Source organism: Protopterus annectens, chromosome 17.part0 (genome assembly GCF_019279795.1).
Source record: "Protopterus annectens isolate FY-2018-M chromosome 17.part0, PAN1.0, whole genome shotgun sequence".
Classification (NCBI taxonomy): domain Eukaryota; kingdom Metazoa; phylum Chordata; order Ceratodontiformes; family Protopteridae; genus Protopterus; species Protopterus annectens.
The window spans coordinates 589,546,985-589,568,226 of NC_056751.1; the positions used below are offsets into that span (position 1 = coordinate 589,546,985).

Here is a 21,242-nt window from a genome sequence, read left to right on the forward strand (position 1 = left end):
TTAGGGGCATAGTAAACAACTATGAACCTATGAAACTATGAAATGTGTGTTTTGCCTTTTGCTAACATATAGCTAGTAATGGTTTTAATAATGTGTTTCTGTTAGTTTTACTTTTTATGAAAAGGTAGTGCTCTAAAACATTATAGCACTTTTACTGACTTTGTTGTAGCACAGAGCTTAGCTATATACATATATAGTGTGTATATATATATATATATATATATATATATATATATATATATATATATATATATATATATATATATATATATATATATATAGATAGATAGTATCTATGTTTTTATATATATATATATATATATGTATGTATATATATATATATATATATATATATATATATATATATATATATATATATATATATATATATATATATATATATATATATATATATATATATATATATATATATATATATATATATATATATATATATATATATATATATATATATATATATATATATATATATATATATATATATATATATATATATATATATATATATATATATATATATATATATATATATATATATATATATATATATATATATATATATATATATATATATATATATATATATATATATATATATATATATATATATATATATATATATATATATATATATATATATATATATATATATATATATATATATATATATATATAGTATATATATATATATATATATATATACATACATATATATATATATATATATATATATATATATATATATATATATATATATATAAAATAACCAAATAAGTGGTGCAGTTAGTTAGCATATTTATTTGCATATATTGCTTACTTCTGATGAAATTGTATTAATATGTGAACTCATGAGTCTTATATTGGAAAATAATTACATATATTTTGAGGGGGAATATTTTCAACAACTAAAAGGAGTCACTATGGGAGCAGCCTGTGCCCCCTTATATGCAAATTTGGTTCTATTAGGGTGGGAAAACAAATATGTTTTTCAAAGTGAGTTCTTTTCTTCCAATATATTATTTTACGGTAGATTCTTGGATGATATATTTATTTTATGGAAAGGGAGTTCAGATACCATACTCCCATTTATCCAATATTTAAACAAAACTACTGAGTTTTTAAAATTTACCTTTGAATTTCATGAGCAAGAGATCAGCTTTTTGGATACTAAGATAATTAAAACTCAAGACAAATATATTTCCAGAATCTACCGTAAGAATACTTTTTGTAACAGTTACCTACATTTTAACAGTCATCACCCTATTTTTCAGAAAAAAAAGCATTATTAAAGGTCAGACTATTAGAATGGCCAGAATGACATCTTTAAAAAGTTATGTGATTAGGGAGTTTGAATTTTTGAAGGTCATGTTCCTAGAAAGAGGTTACCCTGGTGAGTTTATAGATTCTATACTTGCAGATGTTCTGGATGAATGGGATAAAAAATATATGCCTTTACTTGGCAAAGGGTTTAAATCTACTAACAATTTATTAATTAGTTCTGAAGTAAAAAAACAAATTGATTTTCAGCAAACATGTGTGATACAGTATAGCCCTTTGTATTCTCAAATTAAGGGAATATTAATGAAAACTGGAACATTTTTAAAACCAATAGTGAAGTATTTAGTTTGTTGGGTGATAAACCTTTATTTTCTATAAAAAGTAGGACCCAATTTAAAATCAATATTAGAGAAGGGTAACAATAGCCAAGGCATACAAGTGAAAATGGGTGGAAGTAAACCTTGTGGTAGATGTTCTTATTGTACATATATTTTAAAGACAGTTCCATTAGAATTGACAATCAGAATAAAAGTTATATATTTTTTTTAAAAGTGGTAACTGTTCTTCTAGTAAACTGGTATACATAGCCAAGTGTAATCCGTGTTCTTCATTTTATGTAGGAAAGACAGAGAGGCTATTTAAGACCAGGATATATGAACATTTATATGACATAAGAAACAAAAAGGAGACTAATGCTTTGTACAAGCATAGTATGTCATGTATTAATTTTGCAGGTTTTAAATTTGCCATTCTTGATTTTGTACATGTGGAAGTTAGAGGGAGTGACTGGCAAAATGTTTTAAATAAAAAAGAACTGTTATGGCAGTTAAGATTAGCTGCAGATTTTCCACCAGGATTAAATGAGCATCTGACTATACTGCCCATTTTAAAAGAGAAGGCAGAACAAGTTTAATAGTGTTATAATTTATAGCACTTACTGAAACAACACACATGTTGAAAATTCTTCTTTTTTTATACATTTTTATGTAATTTTATTAATATTTATACATATGTTCATTTTTTAAAAATTCAGTTCATAGAAGCTTATATGTTTATAGCAACATTAGTATTTACATGCAATTAAAGGATTTTACATTTTACATTTTAGATATAAAAGTGAATGTATGTTTTAGAGTTCAGGTGGATAATATAACAATACTTGTATATATAAAAAATTATTCCTTATTCAAAAGGATTGTTTAATAACATGATTTCCTTCTTTGTAAAAACTGTCCCCTTTTAAGCATTTGGATTTCTCTTATCAATATTCATGAATTGAAAGCATTATTTGATAGCATTGGTTAGAGTTGAACCAATAGTCAAGCAGCATTATAAATTTAAACCTGTTTTGTTAATTGTTTTCTTTGTTCTGAAGAAGTCAAACTTTTTGATGAAAGCGCTCAACATTTATTTTAATTCATTAAACTGATACTGAGGACTCTCAACTTTGGTGCTATTGTTGTTGGTTACTATATATATATATATATATATATATATATATATATATATATATATATATATATATATATATCGACTGGGTTCCATACACTAGATCGAATTTTCACTAATTCGAAATAGTGCATGGAATGCTCACTGCAGCGAATGTGCACTTAATCGAAAGTGCACTTATGCGAAGTTCGGTACAATGAACGGGTGTTGTACTGAACTTCCGTGCAGTACTCATGGAACTTAGGGTTAGGGCACGGGTCATAATAAGGGGATAGCCCATAGGGCTACCCCCTTACCATGACCCGTGCCCTAACCCTAAGGTCCGTGATGACTGCAGTGCAATGAAGGACATAGCAATGTCCTCCTCTATGGTGCGATAGTCACGAACCTTAGGGTTAGGGCATGGGTTAGGGTAAGGGGATAGCTTTACCAACTATCCCCTTGCCCTAACCCTAACCCGTGCCCTAACCCTAAGGTCCGTGACTATCGCACCATAGTGGAGGACATAGCTTGTTTTTTATGTCCTCCACTGTGCTGCGGTGTTTTCGGTGAAGTGCACTTACGCAAAAGTTCATTTTCGTTAAAGTGAACTTTCGCAGAAGTGAGGCTTCCTATTACAAGTAGTGAACTTTCTTTCTTATAATAGGAATCCATACATATATATATATATATATATATATATATATATATATATATATATATATATACATATATATATATATATATATATATATATATATATATATATATATATATATAGATATATATATATAGATATAGATATATATAGATATATATATAGATACACACATATATGTATATATATATATATATATATATATATATATATATATATATATATATATATATATATATATATATATATATATATATATATATATGTGTGTGTATATATATATGTCAACAGGACTTGTAGAATGATCACATGTTGTAAAAACAGCATCTGTTCTACAGGAAGCACACAATCAGGGAAGGTTTGTGGCCAGGAGTAACGTAATTATTCTGTTGCCTCTGTACAAGCTGTTGCAGCAGCTTTCCTGAGAACAGTAAGCCTATTTCTGAGGCTTCCCACAGGCCCATGGAGTGTACCACTAGAAACACTGTATTGAGTTCTAGTACATCTGTACTGTTGTTTCAGCTTGTGTCACAGAGAAGTGTGTGTTCAGTTCATAGACTGGCACTTCAGTTGGACTCACTAGGAACAGGTTCTGATACCACTGTACAACTGCTTCATCTGGGCTTACAGGGAATACTGTGCTGAGTTCTGAAGAGTTTCTAAAAACAAAGACAGAATAAAAGCTAACCAGGAAATATCAAAGATAGGCTTAGCTATGAAAAAAGTTGATAGATTTGTGTTATTACAGCTTGAAAAATACATCAGATTAACTTGATATGACAGAAACCTTTGAGTATCTCAAAGGTATAAATGGAATAAACTGAGGGATTAATGACCTTTTCAAAAATAATGCATCTTCTGAGGAGGGGGATGGGCCAAGGCTGCAAGGGGAGGTGGTAATATAAGGAAAGACACTTTTCCCAAAAAGTCATTAAACACTTAGACCAGGCTACCAGCAGAAATGGTAGTAATAAATACAGTGAAGGCATTCTAGCATGTATTCAGTAGAAGGATAACTGCCATACTGCCATTTCCAAGACATGATTTAAATCTGCAGATAGTACTCTGGCGAAGCTAGGCTGCAGTGCCTTCCACATATTTAGACCAAGAGCTGCACAGAGAGGGTAAAAAGGTGGAGCAGTCGTAATCTATTTTAGCAACAAGCATAATTCTACATTGGTTAAACAGGATGAGGCCTGGGAATTTAACCTCATGCAAATAACCATTGACAAAGACCTATACCATATCCTAGCAAGCTATAGCTCACCATTCATGTCCCTAGACTCCCATAGCGCATACCAAGATCTACTGGAGACACCCACCAAATACCCCTTTTCATGAGAGGCTTTAACTACCACTCTAAAGAATGGGAAACATACACTGTGTCATACTTGTAGGCACAATAATTCCTGTACTTTATTAACAACACTATCCTTGACCATATAGTGCAGTGTGCACATGCACCAGAGGTTCAAACATACTAGACTTGGTACTCACCAATATGGGAGAACACCCCCCCCCCCCAGTGTCACATCCTCACTGTTGAGGTCAGACCACAAAGCTGTCTCCCTCAAAATAAAGATCAGCTCATTAACCACAGCAAACCCTGTAGTGGTTAGGAACTGTTCCAAAGCAAACAACCCATATTAAGCAACAGTTTATCAAAATTCAGTACCCCTTCCAACCCCAAGTTCACAGCAACCTGCATGGAATTGTTCACAGAGACCCTGTAAAACCATATGACTGGCTGCATAGAAGCTGCTCTGTCCATTAGAAGTAAGCCCAAAACAAACTCTAAAACAAAGCCATACCAGTGGAATTCTAACCTTAATACGGTATATAACAAAAGGAAACAAGTCATGGCTAAAATCAGGGACAGCGATTCCCATAATGACAGAAGCTCTCGAATTAAACTAAATTGGAAACTGAGGACTAATTAAGTACAACAAGGTCAGTTATGAGGTCAGATAGACTCACAGGCTAAAGGCAAACACAAGGACTTCTGTAGCTATGTCCAAAACCTCAAAGGCAACACACATCAACGTGCCAAACTGGTGGTCAGTGGTGCCACCTTCACTGAGCACAGTGAAATTGCAAACTTTCTGGCTGACAAATTTAGCTCAAACTTCACCCCCACTGTCCCCTGCCTCCTTCCTTGAAATACCTACTTGCATAACCCTCCCAGCTATTAAGAGGGAGCAAGTCCCAGAGGTGCTCTCTAAGGCCAAAAACACGGCCACAATGAGCCCCGACAATATCCTGGGATGCCTCATAAATAGCTGGAATCATGACCTATCTGGATCACTTGAGTTGCTTTTCAACTATAACAAGAAAACAGGCTTTGTACCATGAGAATGGAGGACTGCCATGGTCATCCCACATCACATGAATGGATCATTACCCAACAAAGGAAACTGCAGACCTATTAGTCTGACTAGCCTAATATGCAAGGCCATGGAAGAAATTGTATGGAAATGATCAGTAAAGGCATAAGCAACCTAGTTTGGCTTTGAAAAGAGTAAATCATGCCTAATAAATGTGGTGGACATCTTTGAGAAGGTTACCAAGGCAATGCATGAGGGGAAAATGGTGCAAACTGCCTATCTGGACCTGGCTAAAGCATTCAATACAATGCTCCACTTGGGGATAATTGATAAACTCACCAATCTGGGCATTAATCCCTGCATAACTTTCATGGATTGCCAGGTGTCTCACAGACAGGACACAGGAAGTGAGTATTGGTGATACCACCTCCACTAAGAGACTGGTCACCACTGGAGTACCTCAGGGCTCTGTGCTGGGACTGCTCCTATTTGGCATCAACTTCTCTGAGGTAAAGGCTAATGTCAAGGGCCTTTGGCTGACCAAGTTCACAAATAACTGCAAATTGGCAGCTGTCACAGATTTCTTTCATGACACAAACATCTTATAAGAGGATCTAACACAGACAATTGACTAGTGCCAAAGTCACAGACTAAAACTCAATGCTAAGAAATGCATTACAGTGTCTTTTGGTTAATTACCATTCTGACTAATTACTCCGTTGATAAGAAACCTCTAAGAGTTGACCCAGTATTCAGGGATCTGGGAACATATGTAGACAGTATTCTGGCCTTTTACCAACATGTGGCCAAGGTAGTAAGAAAATCATTCTCTGTTGCCCAACTTATAAGTAAGGGCATGGTATCCATATCCAAGGAAGTAATAGTGCTACTTTATTTGGCCCTTATCTGATCCATCATTGAGTGTATTGCTCTCTTCAACATGTAGTTGACCAAACATATGCAGCAGCTGTAATGACCACAAAGGTTCTTTACCAGGCGAATCCAGGATTTAAACACATTGTCCTATATGGATCTTCTTAAAGCCCTGTCTCTATAGGCTGCCTTCTACAGGTTACTAAGAGGTGAGCTATTTATGGCATACAAGGCATCCTTGGATCCACCTCTGATGGACCTTGTGGACATCTGCAAAACAAACTGCATTAGAACCACTAGATCCATGGATTTAAATTTTGTTTGTGACATAAATAAGACATGTTGGTGAGACAGATCTGTACCTCAGAGGATCCCCATGTTCTGGAACAGGCTTCTCATCAATGTGAAGCAGAGTCCATCCTTAACACTATTTAAGCTTAAACTTGTCCAATGGACTGGAATTTGGAAATTCACCCCAGATCTGTCCCTCAAGTCTCTGACAGACAGAGGCAGACAGAAATGCCCAAACTAGCATACCCCTCATAAGTTGTAGAAACTTCCTAACTGACATACCCCATCCTAATAACACCCATGATACATAGGGACACAGTTAGGTTGGATTGCACAGCTAGGTTTATAAAGGCCCTGGTGGTCATTAGCCTGGTATATAGCAATTAAACTATAAAGAGACCATATTAATAGATTAAAATGGGAGTATGTTGTTATTGGTAGATATGGAAGCAGAGAGAGTAAAAAACACTGACAACAATTCAGCCAGATGTCTACAAATGGACGTTTGTCTTCAGCTCCCTTCTACACTCTGTCCCTCATTCATTCCCTCTTCCCCAATGCACAGTGTTATTTAGCTATATTTGATATCTATTTGGTTACTTTCACCTGCTATCTTTGACTTCAGTTTAGCTACCCCTTTGTCTCTGCAAAATAAACTTTTTCTTCTACTTTTTGAATGCTCAGTGATATATGATTCATCTCATGTCCTTGTAATCTGGATTTGGAGTATTTACCAAATACTTGTTTTTCCTGACATTATGCATTCTTTTCAGCTACTTTTAAGAGATAGTCATTGCTATTATAGGTATTCCTTTTTGTCATCAGTGCCTATGTGTGCTCAGGATTTGAACTAGATGTAGAAACTACCCTGCTGGCTTTGAAAGATTTTAACTAATATGTATTTTTAAACACCTTTATTAAATCATCACTTAAGAAATAGGCACACATACATTAATAGAAAAGAAAATAAACCACATTAACATGTTTTCCATATACAAACATGCATTACATATATTTTCTTTCTTTATAACAACTGTCTTTCAGTCCATCATTACATACATTACTCAATTTCTGCCTTCCCGTAAACCTCACTCCTCCTCCTCAACATTAGCCTGCATGCATTTTTCCCACAAACTCCGTTTATTTCTATTTAATTTGTTCATTTCCTTTTCTAATGATCCCTCTTCCAGTTCTTTTATCTCTTTTACAATATTCAATACTTCAAATACTGTTACTTTAGATTCTTCAATGACACCGTCAGCTTGCTCTGAGAAAGAATTCACTGCCATGATGATTTATGCATCCCCATCTTAATAAGATATTTGTAGGGAATTTGCAGACATCTTCTACTATTGTTTGTCTTCATTTATTAACTCTAAATGTAAGACTTAATGGGAGATTCAGTGCAATGCATTTTTTCATAATTTTCTAGGGAATGGAAGCATGCTATTTTGATGTCTTCAACATGATGGTAACACTTTTGTTTCCTCCTGTAGTAAATTCTGTCTTAGCTCGACAAGCCTTCGTAAGCTATTCATAAACATTACAAATTGAATCTTATTAAGCATAAAGTATCATTCAGAAGATAACATCCATTTATGCTGCTTTTTGTTTTGTTTTTTTTTTTTTTTTAGCCGGCTTTGCTATCTTACAGTATACTGCTAACCTTTGCTTTTATCCAGCTTTCCATGAAAGGTATAGTAAAGAAATATATGTACTTCTTATTGTCATATGCATTTCATGGGTATACAATTTACATTGAGTTTAAAAGCTACTTAAATTAAAAACTGCCTCCGTAGCTGTAGACCAACTACCATCAGACTATCTAAAAATGGCCACAGAAGTCATTGCCTTCTCTGTGTCCATACTAATTATAGGTCCATAGCAGAAAGATATGTCCCATTGCTGTGGAAAAAATCCTACATCATATCACTGCACAAAGCAGCACATCTACAGAGTTTAATAACTACAGACCTATAGTGTTTCTCTCCACTCTCTCTAAAATATTAGAGAAATGCATCCAAATGCAGCTGATGTAATGCCTAACCTCATATGTCCTGTTTTCAGAAACACAACATGGCTTTAGGCCCCAGCACAGCACCACTACTGCTCTACTACATTTTACCAGTATAATAAACTGACATAGAAATGATGGTGTGCTTGTGTCCACCATGTTCTTAGACTTGTCAAAGGCATTTGATACTGTCTTGCACCAGCAACTAATTCAATAGGACTTTCACAAAACTCCTTGCCATGGTTATTTAGTTACCTATCTGGATGGCAACATGGCAACAAATTTACTCATCCTTTCAACCAGTTACTATAGCTGTCCCTCAGGGCTCTATCCTGGGTCATCTCCTATTTAATATATTTATTAGGACAGCGCAGTGGTGCAGCGATAGCATTGTCACCTCACAGCAAGAGGTTTTCTGGTTTGATTCTTGGCTGGAGTGCCTTCTGTGCGGAGTCTTCATGTCCACCCTGCATTCATGTGGGTTTTTTCCAGGTACTCCGGTTTCCTTCCACATTACATAGACATGCGTCTGGAGCATTTCTCCCTGAGCCACCACTGAAAATTTACTTTATCCAAGTTGGACTTTCCCAGTAAACAAATATTAAAATAAATAAAATTAAATAACCTATTTATTAATAACCTCCACACCTCCACTCACCATGCTAGTTTAGTTCAGTACACAGAAGATTCAACATTAATATGTGCAGCTTTGGCAATAAATAAGCTCCAAGACATTACCCAAAAATTGTTCTCCTCTGTAGAAACCTGGCTGAAAGAATCAAACCTCTTACTCAACCCTACGAAAACTAAGTTATTACATTTTACCTCAAAAAGTTGCCAAAATCAAATGCAATCTTACACCACAAAGTTAGAAAATAATACTGTCATTGAAACTGTAGCACACCGTAAGCTCCTAGGCATTATAGTACATGACAATCTCAAATATGACCAGCATATACTACACACCAATAAATCTACACAATAGAAACTTGGTTCCCATTATAGGAAAACTCTAACCAAAAGATTCTTACTGCCAACTGTCTTATACGCTGCTCCTATCCTAGCAAACTTAAACAATACTCACAGAAAGCAATTTGCCTCCTGCGACAATAAAATTGCTAAATTTGCCACCGATCTCCCTTATAGGATCCACCATCATCAGAGCTTAAAGCAATTAAAATGTCTTGAACTGCACAACTAATATATTCACAACTTACTACAACACACAAACTCATTCTTCATGCAGAAAAATGCCCTGCACTAAAAATATATGTTATTTTCCTACTGTCCAGCAAGGGACCTCTGTTCTAGTAACAAATTCTTATTAATTACAAATAAGTTTTCAATGTTGCAGGAGACTCGCTCTACTCCCAATACATTGCTAAACTCTGAAATAGTATCCCCACACAAATAAAACTCTCTGATAAACTCAGCTTTTTTAAACCACTACTTAACGACCATCTTAACCAATCCTGGTCCTGCACATGCTCATCACAAGGTTAAGACTTTACAATCACCATACAATACTCTCCAAAAACTCACTTTAAACAGAATAATCTCAACCTCTCACTGAAATGGCAAAAAATGTATATATATATATATATATATATATATATATATATATATATATATATATATAAAACTGCTGCCTCGACAATCCAGTAAGTTGCACATGGGCTCTCTCTTTAGCAGCTTCTACCTCTGTAAAATCATAGAATGTATAAATGTAACTACTGCATGTATATAAATGTTAAAAAAATTTAACTATTCTCTGTTTAACTAGAACTAAGTATAATGTAATGTAAACAAATGGAGCTTTTTTCCCCAGGCCTCAGCTGAAAATGGGTATTACCCAGTCAGACTTTCCCAGTAAAAAAAGAAAGACATAGATAGATAGATAGATAGATAGATAGATAGATAGATAGATAGATAGATAGATAGATAGATGACAGATAGATATATAAACAGAACCTTCTCCATTGGATCTGTCTTTTTCCCCTTATAACTGGCGCAGTCATATTTAACGTTTAAGGTCAGTGACATTCTCAAAACCAGGCTAGCATTTTCAGCCTGTTCCCTTGGGCCTTGTTTACATGAATGCATCAGCTGTAAATTGAGTGGCTCCTTTACTCATAGGTTCATAGGCTGATACTAGGCTATCTGCCCTAGGGCATGTATAAGCCTAGCCAGAGTGTGTTTGGCTTTCGCCACCCTTTTAAATTAGTAGACTGTGCTTTTGAATAGTAGGTCACAGAAGATAGCCCTTTTAAGGTTTGTTTACTGTGCCTCTGTCTAGCAGGGACAAAAAAGAGATCCCAGGGGTAAACTTATGATCTCCCATCCATTCGTCAAGATTTCTCTTGAAGAGGGTCAATGAGGGGCTCTGCCTAACTTGGACTGGGATTTTGTTCAACAGTGAGGGGAGCCTCTGGGATATGAATCTGTCCCTCCAGCATGTCCTATTTATTTCTGTGCTGAGGTTTAAGTCCCTGGAGTGTGCAGCTCTAAGGGATTTGGATTTCCTGAGGTGGAGCATGTCCATTAATTCCGGGTTGGACATGGCTTTATACGTCAGGCACAGATCGCCTCTGAGTAAGTGGTAAGCAACTGAGTAGAGCCGGAGTTTCTTTAGCCGAACTGCATAGGGCATCTGTTTGAGTCCCTTGATCCTCTTGGTGAGGTACTTTTGGGGTCTTTCCAGTTGCTGCAGGTGTCAGGTAAGGTACATCCCAAATGGGGCATTGTATTCAATTATGGATGTGATGAGTAGAGGGGCACAATGACCTCTCTTGATCTAGATGTGAAACCTTTTGTGATAAGGTGGGCTATATAGAAGGTCTTTCTAACACTTTGGCAACGTGGTTGTCAAAGGAGAGATTATTATCTACTTGGGTCCCCAAATCCCTAATTACTTCTTCCGTACTTAATGGATTACACCTATGTGGTAATTTGTGGGCACTTTGTTTTTCCCAAAGGGGATGACTATGCATTTTTTGGCGTTTAGCTTTAGGCCATGGCTCTGGCACAAGTTAAACGTCTCTGTGACACCCTTTTGGAGGATGCTTGTGTCAGCCGGAGAGTCGATTATGGCACCCAGTTTGCAGTCATCTGTGAACTTGGTCAGCCATAGTCCTCCCGTGTTAGCCTCTACCTCAGAGAAATATATACCGAATAAGAGAGGTCCCAAGACTGAGCCTTGTGGGACGCCACTTGTAACTGGTTTAGAGTCTGACATGGCACCTGCAATTCTGACCATGTGGGTTCTATCCCTGAGCCAGTTTGCAACCCATCTTGTGACATAGGGGTTGATATTTAATCTGGTGGGCTTATTTATGATGCCCGAGTGGGGTATTGTGTCGAAGGCTTTTGCGAGGTCCAGGTAGGCTGTGTGGACTACCTTCCCTTCGTCTATGGCCTCGGTAACTGTTTCAAAGAAGTCGACCAGGTTCAAGAGGCAAGATCTGCCCTTACCAAAGCCAAATTGGGAAGGATCCAATGTCTGGAGGTTCCCAGTGTCTTTGTTTATAAGTTCCATGATGATACGCTCCATAGCTTTGCAGACCAGGCTAGTCAGGCTTATAGGGCGATAGTTTCCGGGGTCCGTTGTGGCACCACCTTTGTGGAGCGGGACCACTGTTGCTGTACGCCATTCCTTGGGTACATATCCTGTAGTAAGGCTGAGATTGAACAGTGACTTTATGTGAGGGTTAAGTTCTTCTTGGAGCTCATGTAAGACGCAGCCCAGGACACCGTCCAGTCCCATTGATGCTGTGTTTTTTGCTTTGGAGAGGGCAGCTCTCACCTGTTCATCTGTGATGTCAGGGAGGCTACACTCTGTTGGGATAGACATTTGCTCTTTTGGGGGGGATGGGGGGGGGGATTTGCACTGAACCTGTCTGCCAGGATGTTGGCAATGTCTGTGGGTTCAGTGTATTTTTTGTCATTTTGCACTAGATCAGAGCATATCTGGGAGTTGCCACCCAGGTTCCTGACATAACTAAAGAAGGCCTTGTGATTATCTTTAGTGTCTTGTGCAATTTTTCTTTCGAAGCTAGCCTTAGATGATTTTATGAGGAATCTCAGTTTCTTGCAAGTACTGATCAGAGATGCCTACCCTTTTGGGGATTTTGCTCTGTCATGTAGTAGCTTCCTCCTTCTGTTGTATAGCTTATTTATGGCCTGGGTCCACCAGACAGGTCTCCTGCTTTTGGAGGAGTGAGTCTTGGTTTTATTTGGGATAGCACGATCCATACATTCCTGTAGGTGTCCATAGAATGCGTTTATAAAGGATTCTGCGGTTTGAGCCATATTTTCCACTGGCCCGGGGGCTTTGAAGGAACCCACCTCGGTTTTGAGTAGTATGAAGTTTGCTTTTGAGAAGTTCTTCACCATGGTTTCCTTGGCTGGGGGTGGGGATGGGATATGGATGTCCAGTGAGATTAATTTATGGTCTGACCTTAACAATGAGGGTAATACCTCTGGTGTGGAACACAGAGTTCCCATGTTGGTGATGACCAGGTCCAATATGTTTTCCCCTCTTGTGGGGGTGGTGACCAGTTGTTCCATAGCATTTAAGTTTATAAATTGTAGGAACCATTGGGCGAGGGTGTTGGGGCTTGAGTAGTTTTCCCAGTCAATGTTTGGGTAGTTGAAGTCACCCAGTATAATGGTGTTTGGAGAGACCTTCATATTCTCCAGTGTTCTCAGAAAAGCCGAGTGGGGTTCCTGAGTTTGGGAGGGTGGTCTGTAGCAGGCTGCAAACTGAAAGGCAGTTTTGCCCACTGTTAGTTGCACATGGATGGTCTCCAATTTCACATCACTACACCATCTGTCCCCCAACTTCATTCTGTCTGTCAAAAAGTGACACACTTTTTTTCAAATTATTTACTAATTTATGACAGCACAATATGTTGTCAATGTAATTGTTACAATGCCATAAACAAAGGAGCAGTGAACCGACAGATAATAGACTCCTATAATTGAGTTACTGCTATACTGAAATCCTGAACAAGCATGTGAGTGTTTTTTTTTTCGTGTGTGTGTGTGTGTGTGTGTGTGTGTGTGTGTGTGTGTGTGTGTGTGTGTGTGTGTGTGTGTGTGTGTGTGTGTGTGTGTGTGTGTGTGTGTGTGTGTGTGTGTGTGTGTGTGTGTATGTGTGTGTGTGTGTGTGTGCGTGTGTGTGTGTGTGTGTGTGTGTGTGTGTGTGTGTGTGTGTGTGTGTGTATATGCGTGTGTGTTTTGTGTGTGTTTATAAATATTTTCCATCACTAAAACTATATATACAAATTTTCTGGAAGGGAACTAATGCTGGAATAGTGACTGAAGGCACTGAAGTTTGACTACATAATGTATCACAGTTGTTCCTACAAATTTGAGCAAAAAAAAAAAAGGATAAACAGAAAATTCTGCTAAAATTAGCCTGGCAGTCTAGCATAAAAGAAAAGCCTTTGAGCTCTGAAGATGTTTGACACATCTAACAAATCCTATTTTAAGTCAACAAATACCCAAGTAACCCTGAACAAATTACATAACCTAAAAGAACTGCAATGCCACCCCCAGTGGTAATCATTGCAACTAGGAGACCATTACAGAGTAAAACCTGTTAAATGTAGTTAAGTGCAAACATGCGTCTGATGAAACGTGCCTTGGTTAAGTGATCAATGGTATGTAGCAAAAAAGAGAAGCTCCCTGGCAACTAACTGCTTGGGAATAACATAGGCAATATTGAACAGTCTAGAAAACCAAGTAAAATGGACAAATGGCATTCCAACAAAGCTGTTAAGAAAGTTTTTATTAAGCACTTTTCGTCCAGTTTGTAACATGAACTTCTTCAGATAAAAAATAACAGATACTCTCAGATTTTAAATACCCCTCCCTAATTGTCATGTGACATGCCATTAAAAATAAAGCAAACTTAGCCCCTTAAATGCATATTATTTCCAAACAAACCTCTATATGGCATGATAATAAAATTGTAAAATTTCTTCTATGAATCTAAAAGGTATATATATATTAAATAAGATAAAATAAAGCAAGTATGTGTATATTATCTGTAAAATTCCATATACTTAAAAAAAAAAAAAAATATATATATATATATATATATATATATATATATATATATATATATATATACATTTTTTAACTTTAATAAACAATAAATAGAACAAAGATCATTCAGACCTGGGTGGTTATAAGTGTTCAGCCATACTTGCTGTAACAATTCTAGCCATTCTAAAATTAATGCACTAGGTCCACCTCTCAGGTCTGTAACAACCTGGTCTATGACACGAAATTTAAAAGAATGGTTATGATTAAAAGGATGTTCTTTGAATTTATGTTCAGTCTTACCTACATAATAAGACGCACATGCTTGCCACTTAGCTAAGTACACAACCAGGGAGATTTAATTGTAATTCAGAAATGGTTGTGTATTTAGCTAAGTGCCAAGCATGTGCCTCTTATTATGTAGGTAAGACTGAACGTAAATTCAAATAACATGTTTACGAACATCTATATAGTATTAATAGAGGCAAATTGGAGAAAGCATTGGCTAAGCATGTGCTTTAGAATCATAACCATTCTTTTAAATTAAATTTTATAACCACCCAGGATTGAATGATCTTTGTTCTATTTATTGTTTATTAAAGTTAAAACATTTGGTAAGATAGGGTGTGGATATATATTTTTATTGAAGTATATGGAATTTACAGATAATATACACATACTTGCTTTATTTTATATCTTAATAAATATATATATATATATATATATATATATATATATATATATATATATATACCTTTAAGATTCATACAATAAATTTTACAATTTTATTATTGTGCCGTATAGAGGTTTGTTTGGAAATAATATGCATTTAAGGGGTTACATTTGCTTGATTTTTAATGACATGTCACATGATTATTAGGGAGGGGTATTTAAAATGTGAGAGTATCTGTTATTTTTTAATCTGAAGAAGTTCATGTTACAAACTGGATGAAGAGCGCTTAATAAAACTTTTCTTAGCTTTGCTGGACTGCTTTTCCAGACTGCCGTTTTTCCATTTTACTTGTTTTTTTAGTGTGTTCACAGTGAGGATCTTGCTTCTGGTAGTAATTATTGAACAGTCACGAAAAATCCCAGCAGAAACACAGCAGAGGTATAGAAGCAGTATAAATGCTTTCCTTTCAGTATATCATAAAATGCCAATAGCACATAATACCTGGGACTGAACAATATTAGCAGCAGTCCAAGTTGCAAGTATCACAGACCAGTAATCGAAGAATAAAAGTGGAGTTTATTAGAAAACAGGGTTAGTACTTTGGCTGTAAAGCTTCATCAGACCACAATCACAAATGCTGAACTAAAATTTAAATACTGACTATGAAGTAAAATTGTGTCTTTTTTGGTTTGATCGATTTTTGGAGACAGTTGATTAATGATATGTGTTTACTTACTTACTTATTACCAAATATTAAAAATTCTCCTTTTTTCAGTGGGAGCTGAAATGCTATTGCTCTGGGCAACACAATACATATGAATAAATTGAACATTTAGCACTAAGTACAGTAAGGTTACACTCAACCTTCCGCGGTGGTGCAGCGGTAGCATTGTTGCCTCACAGCAAGAGGTTCTCCCGTTTGATTCTCGGCTGGAGTGCGGGAAGTGCCTTCTGTGTGGAGTCTGCATGTCCTCCCCACAGTTGGGTGGACGTTCGAAAGACATGCGTAAATGGGCATGCCTTTGTTGAAGGTTGAATGTTAAGCTAGCACCTCAGCGTTCGTGAAAATCTACTGCCAATCATTAGCGGACCGGAGTTACGCTGTGGCGACACCTAACCGGGAAAAGCCGAAAGACAACAACAACACAGTAAGTTTACACTCAGCAGACAAAAGCTCCAGTCATCCCATTATAGAGATAATTCAGGAAGCACATAAATACTGTTATTGCAATGTGTATATGATACATAAGAAATATGTAATGCAACCAGCTATGCCGAATAACACAAAGGACAGATTTTAGGGACAGAGCCCTGTAACAAGGACGATGCACCTTAGAAGTACCGCTTTATAAAGATGCAAGATATTGGTTGAACACAAGTCAGATGTAACCTATCATGAGAACAATAATCTGAAATACAAAGGTGTTTGCCTTACACACACAAGGTGCAGGGTTTGAGTCTCACAAGGGATAATTGGCTAGGCTTACAATGGCTCGCAACGGCAGTTAGCCTAGTACTAACCTATGAACCTATGAACCTATGAACAATTTACTCCATCACATTACTAGCAAGGTAACAAACAAGTTCAAAGGTATCTTTCTTCATACATCCCTACTTGTTCCTTAACATTTTATTGTAATTGCAGATCCAGTCTACCTATTTGTAGCCATACAAAATTCCATGTAACAATAATGCATTGCTTACAACAGAATAAAACTTTAAAATAAAACAACACTGTAAACTGCATCCCCTGTGCTGATAAATAAATGAAGTATCATAATGGTCCACTAACAGAAAACACAAAAACACTGGAACATTGACGTGATGTAGTTAATACTTTTTAATAGATTGCCATAGGCTTTAGAATCCTCCAAAGTTATCAGTTTAGCAGATCCATTCCCTGGCTTTTTTTCACATATGCACTGCTTGTTTTCATCATACTTTTTTTTTTTTTTTTTTTTATTATCCAGGAAAACTCATAGTTAACAAGGGCCCCCTTTACTAGTACTAGTTAGACTTACTTTGAGTATTTGACTATTGCAAATAGAAATGGAAGCGAAAAAAATCAAACCTACAAGGTGACACTTTTATCAGATCATAACTTTAAACCTTTAAGTTAAACTGCTAAATCTATTCCTGCTTGATCATGCGTTGGTTTTAGTACTGTAGACCCATAAGCTTTTCCAATTCAGAAGATTCATGAACATCAGGTTAATAACAATCATTTCTTAAATGCACAAACTTTGCACTGTAAAATAATTACTTTAATTGTTTTAAGACATATTTTAGCATAATTATGCACTAATTAAGACAGATGCTATGTAACATGTACACAGCTCCTGATGTTACATTTCCATTTGCAGTTATTTCTGTTTTATGGTGCATTTCTTATAAACTAACTCTGCTGCTTTCATAGCAATATTATCAAAATTCGTATGAGACAGCATGTATCTATTCAGAAAAGTGTACCGTCAGAGAGTACATTTTCTCAGCTGTTACCCAGCTGCACACACACGCGCCTGCAGACACGCACACACACACACACACACACACACACACACACACACACACACACACACACACACACACACACACACACACACACACACACACACTACTATATACAGGACAAACTATTTCTAAAAGCAGTCTTTTTTTCTTAAAATAATGGTTAACCATTTTGAGTACCGTGTCAAATTTCACATTTCTTTGGAAAACTCTGGAGTTCCCTGTCTACCTGACATCCACCTGCGTTATCAGACACGTCATCAATCTGCACTAATACAGCTACACGTATTTGCTTCATTTCAGCTAGGTGAATGTTTATACTGCTGGAAGCCAAGCTGTTTTTCCCTAGAGGGTGCAGTTACTAACCTGCCTTCTCAGCTAGCCTACCAGTGTTTATATATAGCGACAGATTCTGATTCTGTCTCATCTATGGCAGATGGCTGTTTCCCAGTAAACATCTGCACTGAATGAGAGAAAGGTTTGTTCTCCATAATAACATAAAACTCTGGAGTGCTTATAAAGATGCTATTACTCCAAATGGCTAATAAGGAGTCTTACAGACTTAAGACCTCAATCTTATGATACAAATAACACAATCAAGAAGCATTTCAGTGCATGCTATCATTGCTAATAGTATGTGATGTATATGAGTTATTCTGAGACACTACAATTTCAACATTCACCTTCTTGTTTCTTTTATGAGATGTTACTCATTCACCGAAAATCCTGCTTCCAGCATGACAATATCATTCACCAAGAAAAAGAGAGGGATTGATGGACATTAAACACACATATACACACACACACACACACACACACACACACACACACACACACACACACACACACTCACACACATATATACACACACATGCACATATGTGCACACACACACACACACACACACACACACACACACAGACCATCAGTAATGGAAGACAAACACACACACACACACACACACACACACACACACACTCACACACCATAAATACTACATTCAGTATTTTTTTTAATCTCTGTAAGCAGGCTGGACTTCCTCAAATTCTGACTCCATGTCCAGAGTATTGTAGCATATGGAGCTGGGATAACCTTTGTGGCAGTCTAAGCATCTGCATGATTGACAAGGCAACAGCTGTCAAATTCTGGAATGTGCAAGCTGATTACTGAAAGCATCTAGAAGCAATTCCTGGACAAAAATACTGTCCTGTCTTTAAGCAGATCTAGGAAAACAGCAGCTCACAAGCTAACACAGTAACATGTCAGACAAGCTCACCAGAAGGAGAAGAAGAAAACAATCCAGTTTCTTTGCCAGCAACGAGGAACCAAGTTTTGGTGGTCCCATGCTTCAATCACACAACAAAACAATTTTCCTTTTCAGATGAAAAAAGTCTGATTTGAGATGTCTAGATTTGTATTCGTATCCCCTTTTGAAAAGATCAATTTTCTTCTCTTTGGAAAGTGACACTCACTGCTGTGGTGCAACTGCATTTGAGGACTGAAAAGGACTTTAACCTTCTGCTCGTTTACCATTTACTTTCTAAAGGCTAATGAGGAAGTGCAAAGAGGTGTAAACTTTATACATGTATACACATAGACACGCACATATACACACACACTGTCATCTGAACAAGGGCACGTGCTTACACAGACACACACACACACACACACACACACACACACACACACACACACACACACACACACACACACACACACACACACACACACACACACACACACACACACACACATATGCAAATATACATGCATGCACAATAGCAAACAGAAAAGATGAAACTCAGTTCAGTTCTTTGTTTATAGTAAACATTACCATTCAGCTGTATTCGTAGCTGCCCAAACTCATACTGTTAGAGCTCTGGGAAATACCCTTGTAGCATCTTAGCTCCCATCTCTACCACAATAGGCTGACAGGCATTAAAGAGGCACAGCAGTGCTACATCTGGGAAGATAGACAAATTCTCAATGGAGGTCACAAAGCTAGAGTCAGCACATGTGTAGTATTATTTTGGTAATGCTGAAAATATTTCTGCATTCTATTTTTGCTTTTATTTCCTGATGCTGACATATCATCTTTGCACAATCTGAAACCTCAATTTTCTAATGTATGTGTGTATTTCAACAGCTAAAAATGTATGATTAAATTTCATTCAAACCTACATGAACTGTACAGCCATTGCTGTTATTGTCTAAGACAGCACAATACAGATTTTATTATTATTTTGAGACTTCTCCATTGTTTAACACGTATGAGTGACTTTTATTTAGTTTAAGATCACTCATAAAGATGCATATTCATGTAATATTATGTGGGAGTACAAGACTTTAAAAGGGTTATTGTGTACGAGTGCATGCCATAAGGAGTTCTCTGATATCAAACAGAATGTTTCTATGTGAGCTTTCAAGGTACAGTTTCATCACAACAGTTAGTAGAACTGCTGACAATGAAAACAAAAGAGCCAGAAGTGCAACACTTCACAAAAGTTAGCTGTTAATGGGAGCAGGAAACATTTGCCTTTGCATTTCTGGCTGAATTTAAGAAGCTTTCAGTGGAGTAAGCCTACACTTGTTAAAACCAGTGGATAACTTGCTACACAGATGGCGATGACATTACTTCTGTATTAACAAATGAAGTTGCTGGTTTCAGTTTTCAAAATGGGGTACAGGAGAGTGTGCTCCAATGATTTCTCTAATAAACCACTCTAAGAAAGCATATGTGGGGGTGACAGAAAGAAATCTGCATCCAGCTGCTGAGTCTCTGATTCAGTCATGCAGATATCTTGACCATGGAAGAGTGGGTCGAATCTTTGTCCTTGCACAGATATTGAATGGGTCATAGGAGTTTGATAGTCAGGTTTGCATCAGTTATTGAAATTTTACTTTGTCAAAATTCATACGGTTGAGACCACATAATTGAAAACTTAAAATATCAAAAACTGAGTAAAAAATAGAAACGGATATTTGCAGGGGGACAAGCCTCTCTGCACCACTTACATGCCGTGCTAATTTTATATACTAGCTATGAGACCGCACTACAGTGAGGGAAAAGGCACATTCCCCAATCCCACTGTACTGCGACCTCCTTGCAATTTTGTTTCTATTTAT

General features: G+C 36.5%; 1 long non-coding RNA gene across 1 annotated transcript in view; it reads right to left on the reverse strand.

Moving 5' to 3' along the window:
- LOC122791372 overlaps positions 1–19,587 on the reverse strand; it is a 270,938-nt gene extending 251,351 nt beyond the window's left edge. The window contains exon 1 of the long non-coding RNA XR_006363156.1: positions 19,393–19,587. This is a non-coding gene — a long non-coding RNA (uncharacterized LOC122791372). The remainder of the gene's footprint in view (positions 1–19,392) is intronic.
- Between the last annotated feature and the right edge of the window lie 1,655 nt (positions 19,588–21,242).